General features: G+C 38.6%; 2 long non-coding RNA genes across 2 annotated transcripts; one reads left to right on the top strand and one right to left on the bottom strand.

Moving 5' to 3' along the window:
* Nucleotides 1–628: 628 nt before the first annotated feature.
* Nucleotides 629–2124, top strand: LOC107834651 (uncharacterized). Its single transcript, XR_001660460.1, has 4 exons — nucleotides 629–850; nucleotides 929–1101; nucleotides 1179–1379; nucleotides 1850–2124. It is a non-coding gene; the product is annotated as an uncharacterized LOC107834651 (long non-coding RNA).
* Nucleotides 2125–4394: 2270 nt separating this feature from the next.
* Nucleotides 4395–5301, bottom strand: LOC107834652 (uncharacterized). Its single transcript, XR_001660461.1, has 2 exons — nucleotides 4870–5301; nucleotides 4395–4741 (listed from the first exon to the last, which is right to left on the bottom strand). It is a non-coding gene; the product is annotated as an uncharacterized LOC107834652 (long non-coding RNA).
* Nucleotides 5302–5851: the final 550 nt, after the last annotated feature.

Here is a 5851-nt window from a genome sequence, read left to right as displayed (position 1 = left end):
AAAGGTCATTAAACTTTAAATTCTAATGAACATTTAACACTGGCACTGGAAGACAATTTTAGTATCCAGAATAAATAAAACTAATAAATTTTGAAGTTTTTTTAAACAAAATTGCTTTTCAAAATAAGGTCTAATCGAGACCAAAGTACCAAACTGAAGACTTTTATTATCCAGTTTTTGGTATAAAGAGAGAAAAAAAGAGAAACAATAATTTAATTGAGTGAGTCAAAATTGGATGTTCTGGCTGTGTCTTATGTAATTAGTTTTGACAGTTTCAAACCACTGTTTACTCCAACAATACACAATAAAATAGATTTTCTTTTTACAGGACAGATCTTCAGACTATATTAACAAAACTATACAGCAAGGTTGATATGACTTTCTGTCCTACAAGCAACCAAATAAATGTGTGCAGGGACAGGATTTTAGAATGTAGCCTGCATGCCTTCAGAAGATGCTGTTTTGATCCAGCAGCAAACCTGGATGTTATTTTTGTGAATGAGGAGGGCAGCGCTGATGAGAAGGGGCAGTTGATGAAAGTGGTCCCACACGAGAGTATCTCAGACTGTTAATGAGGGCCGCCTTCTAGCTTTGGACACTAGTCAGTATTACTATTATTTTTTTCCCAATTCTTAAGGATGGAAAATTGTCAAGTAACATTTTTTTTTCTTTAGTGCTGGAGTCAAAATTGTACAACTGTATTGGAAAAATGTTATCAGTCTGTTTGGTGCATGGAGGCATTGGACCACATTTCTTCTCTCAAAGGCTGTATGACCACATTTGTGGCACATTGTCTCAACCTACCCTGGTTGAGGAAGTTAACCATTCATTCAGAGAGCAGTTTATCAAAGTTAGTCACAATTTTAAGCATTTTGAATATTGATCATAAGCTTAAATTCAGTTTCACCTATTTTTTTTTTCTTTTTAGATTCAGGATGCAAACACAATCGTGGAGGCAAACGAAGCCATTATGCAAGCAGCAGATACCCTGAGCATTGTTGGAGCATTAAGGCGTGTAACTAATCTGGAAGAGAGGGACTCCCTTGTGCAATCTGCTGCAGACTTCTTTGTAAATAGCCAAGTATGCACTGCATTGCAACAGTAAGCAGGATCCTAATTTTTTTCCATTAGAAATCTTGTTGTATTCTAAAGTATGACCATATTCTCATTTCTTAAAGGTTTGAAGACTCTCAATGTGCTAGATGAGATTCAGAAAAACCCTGCAGTCTTTCATGAATTGTCTGTGAGGAGAAACCACTCTCGGCACGGGACCTGTGCATACTTTTACCAAGTGTGTTTTTCTGTGCAAGGCAGCAATAAAAGGAGGATAGAAAATCAAACCATATGCTACTGGAGAGACTGGTTGGTGGATATTGAAGGTACATTTATTGTGATACTTTAAGCACAACCGGTATCAATTAGATTTTGTGACCAATTTATCACCACTGCCCAAAAAGAAGCAATCACAGTTTGAGTATAGAAGCAGGCTTTTTAAATGACTAGTGACAGGACCAAAAACGGTTAACTTGCTAGAAATGTCTCTTTCCTGGAAAGTCTTTTTCTTAAGCTGCCATAGAAATTGTCTGTCTTTTATCAGTGAATATATATTGGGTAATTTGTTGTATATATGCATACTTTTACATACTATTTACAATGATCATGCTTAGTCATGGTTCATCTTCAAAATGTTTGATTTATATTTACTAACAAGAAATGCATCGTCATCACCGATCTAACAAGATTGAGTAGGAACATGCGCAGACATTTAACACATTTTCTTCCATGTCTTTAAAAGTACATACTGGATACCTTATATCAAAGGTCATAATTTCAACATTTTGTCTTTCAGAAGGAGAATGGAGTCCCGTTACCCTTGAAATGATACTGGAGTTCGCTTCCGGAGCATCCACAGTCCCTCCACTGGGCTTTCCCCATCGTCCACAAATTGAATTTCTCCATGAGGCTAACAAAGTCTTCCCAAAAGCAAATACTTGCCTTATAATGCTCCGCCTTCCTGTACACTCAGACTATGAGTCTTTCACAAAGTACATGAAAGAGGGGGTGCTGCAGGCACCTACCTTTGGTGTTGCATAATCAGCCAATAAGTGTAATAAGCAGTTCTTTTAAAAACGAGTTGGAATGTTTTGAAAAGTTAAGTGTTTTAAAGCAAGTTATAGTAAAGGTAATGTAATGGACAAACTTGGAAAATATTGAAATGTAAATACAATATTTGGATTTTTTTTGTTGTTGCAAAGAATAGATATCTCTTTGTCGAGAAAACTGGCTTGGAAGTGTGAGATCTCTCCAGGTACACGCAGAAAACGGGGTAATGGCCTGAGAAATAACAGTGATCTTGTATATTGATTTAAGGATGATTAATGAAGTGAAATACAAATTACATATGGGTGTAACAGTTGGAATGATTGATGTTTTTGTAATTACAATGTCTGTAATGTATAATTGGAATATATATTCTGTATTCATGATCTGTAGTAACGGTAACAACTTGATTGTTGTATATTGTCAATGATTTGAGGTGATGACACTTAAGTCACAGAATAGATAAAGAATGGAGAAGTATACTGAGGGTTATAAGCAGATAAAACAAAATTATGTTTTGAGTTGATTATGTTTCATAATACATTATAGAGGACTGCAGATTTGAGTACATGAGAAAAAGGAACGAACTGTGTCACAAGCAGTGCACTGGCTGGGCGGAGGTCCCAGAACAACTCCAAAAAAGGCAGCAACTGCCAGATGGCCAGCAGAAAAACGAGAAGACCAAAAAAGGAGTTGCAGCAATCAGGCAGAGAAGAGGAAGGTCCGGGACTTTCCGCAGTCAGGGAGGAGCAAGGTTTGGGGAGAGTAGGTACTTTCCACTGAGACACTCAGGAAGGGTGAGTCATGAGACCTCTCCCACACACAACTATGGGCCAAGAGGGTTTAAAAGCCAACGAGCCTGGGAGGAAACTGTTCTTAGTCCGCGGCGCAGAAGGAGAGACAACGAGAAGATGCAGACGAAAGATCAGCAGAGGACCACACCCCGGGACCAAGGGAAAAGTTGAGACTTCACGCCGCAAAGAAGGGACAAGATCCACCTGCCCCAGCCTTGGTTCCTGAATTAGACTGGACCCTCTGCCTCCCCCCAACGATCCATATTCTACTGCGGCAGACTTGGAGAAAAGACAAAGGTCACTGAGTGATGAAGATCCTGTTCGTTTAAAGGACAACGGACAGATCGACTTTGCTGCTTTTCTGATAGAGAACTTTGCTCCGCCAGGACAGAGACTCTGACCAAGGACATCTGAAGACCTCAGCTGCCAAGATCGATTGCTACCGGGTGTGAGTTGAACTGCCCCCAGAAGCCTCGCTTAGTGAAACTAGTGACACAGGTTAGGGTTAGAAATGAGAGTAGGTCATGACCGATTTTAATTTGATTCTATATTGCTACGAATTGTAACCTCTGAAAAACTCTGCTTGTTATTTACCCCTGCTAAAGCTTGCATAATAAATTACCTATTAAAATACCAATAGAACTTGTGGACATTGAAACTACTTGTGTCGTTTGATTATTAAGGGTTCTCTTAATAATAAGTAAAATTAACATACATGATTCCAGAGATGTGGTGGCTTCGTACTTTCCTTTGGTGAGTGATAAAATAATGGCCCTGGGACTTAAATCTAAGTCACTAAACCTAATCTAGCCGGTAACAAGTGCACGTTATTTTTAGGTGGAAAGCTACCGTTAACAGGAGTGGTTGTTGAAGCTACGCAGCAGTGTGGGCTACTCTGCTGACTGTTTCTCAACTGAAGAGGGCCGTAACTTCTGGATCTGAAGGTAGTTTCCTCCGCCGCCAGTTTAAACAGAAAATCTCCTATATACCTATTCTAGGGTAAGACCCGGGTTACAGGGATTTTCCGGACCTATTAGACAGAGAACTGGTCAGTAGTCAGTCGGTGGTGGGGTTAGGGCGTGGCTGGCTATTGCAGAATAACGAACATCTTTTAACCATTTTTTGGTTTCAAAAATTTAAAGGTGTATGTTGGAGCCACACTGCAAAAACAAAACGTCTTATCAAGTATTTTTGGACTACTTTCTAGTGCAAATATCTTGGTACACTTAAGATAAAACTAACTTACATGTAACTTTTCATCAAGATATGAGCTTGTTTTAAGTAAATAATTTTGTATTGATGAAAAAGTAGTACTTCTAACTGGACATCTTTCCCTTGCTATAAGTGAAATAATCTGCCAATGTAATAAGTCCTTTTTCATCAATATTAAGGAAAAAGTGGATTAAAACAAGCTCATATCTTGATGAAAAGTTACTTATATCTTACTTGTGTCTTATTTGAAGTGAAGAAAGATTTTTGCACTGGAAAATCTTTGGTAAGATTTTTTTGTTTGTTTTTGGGCATTGTAGTTTAATCTTTTGTAATGATTGTTCTAGTTCATGCAATGAACACTGCTCATTTGGATTAAAAACAAAGTCAAATTCTAAAGAAGCTCAAAGGGTCCAAAAGATGTATTTGAAAATGGGGGTGGGAGACACTAGTTATTTCTACATGAACATTATCAAAAGTAGAATTTTTATTTTTTCTGCAGAATGTATATTTAATTTGTCATGTCTTTAAACATCTTAACATTTTATAATCACATCTGTAAGGTCACCTACTCATGTTAATTCCGAGTTTTATTTGTAGTATTTGTATCTTAAGAACAATGTATTTGATCAAATGTTCTTGATGTTTGTCACTCCTTCTCAAACATAGTGACATGTATTTAAATCAATGAAGCATTAGCAATTTCTGCACAAGAGGCCTGGTATTTTATCTTCAGATCAGAAATATGATTGACTCCAAGATTAACTGAAGTTGCTGCTGACTGAGCCTGGTTTGAGGTGGTTCTGCAATATTACACTAGGGACCTGCTCAGCATCAGTGGTTGGTAGTGGCCAAAGGCCATGCTGTTGCAGAAGTTCTTCAAGAGTCTCTGGTGTGTTGGAATTTTCACCAAACACGTTGTTAGTTGCTGTGCTGTTGGCACCCATGTTTGCCAACATCCGTTCAGTCCAGATTTGTGTTGGTGTTTTGTTTTCTGTACGCAAGGAATGGTGGTTCATGCTTTTCTGAATTGTTCTAGTCGGCTTTGAATCTCAGGAAAAAAAACTATATGAAGAGAAAGTTTGTGCCCATCGTCACTGGGATCCAAGAGAATCTTCAAGATTATAAAACATGCTATAAAATGGTTCCAGACCACATATCCCTCCAAAGATGCTCTATTCTCTGATTATGGATGGATTCCCCAGTGATATCACTCCGACGTAGGAGGTTCATCACCAGGTGGTGCATTCTCGCCACCATGATCTGACCTCACTCTAGAAGGGTAAGCCATAGTCTTGTTGCCTTGAGAAAATGAAATAGCACTGTTGAGGCGCGATTGTCTGTGCTATAGTTCAAGTAATTAAGCTCAAACATCCATCGATGTCACCATGGACCACAAACCCCCACCTAAATGGAAATACAAAAAAATGTATAAGAAATAATGTATGGAAATGTGTATAGTGAATTTAGCTTTAAAAAATTTACTCTGAAATACATCCTTGATATTTTCAGATACCTTATGAGACGCATGTTGCCATCAATATGCCATAAACTGTTGGGATACGGCACATGATGGACACGTCGAGTCACTGCGCTGCTCCACCTCCTTGCAGTTGCCATTGGGTTGATTCGAGCCATCATCTCACGGACTTTGCGCCGTGGAACCACCAGTCCTTGTGCATGTAACAAGCCTCGCATCATCTGGTTCAATGAAGGACATGTGGTCTTACTATATCAAACCACCACAC

The sequence above is a fragment of the Poecilia formosa genome, unplaced genomic scaffold, assembly GCF_000485575.1.
Source record: "Poecilia formosa unplaced genomic scaffold, Poecilia_formosa-5.1.2 Scaffold706, whole genome shotgun sequence".
NCBI lineage: Eukaryota > Metazoa > Chordata > Actinopteri > Cyprinodontiformes > Poeciliidae > Poecilia > Poecilia formosa.
Note: the sequence above shows the minus strand (reverse complement) of the source record. Positions and strands in the feature narration are given on the sequence as shown.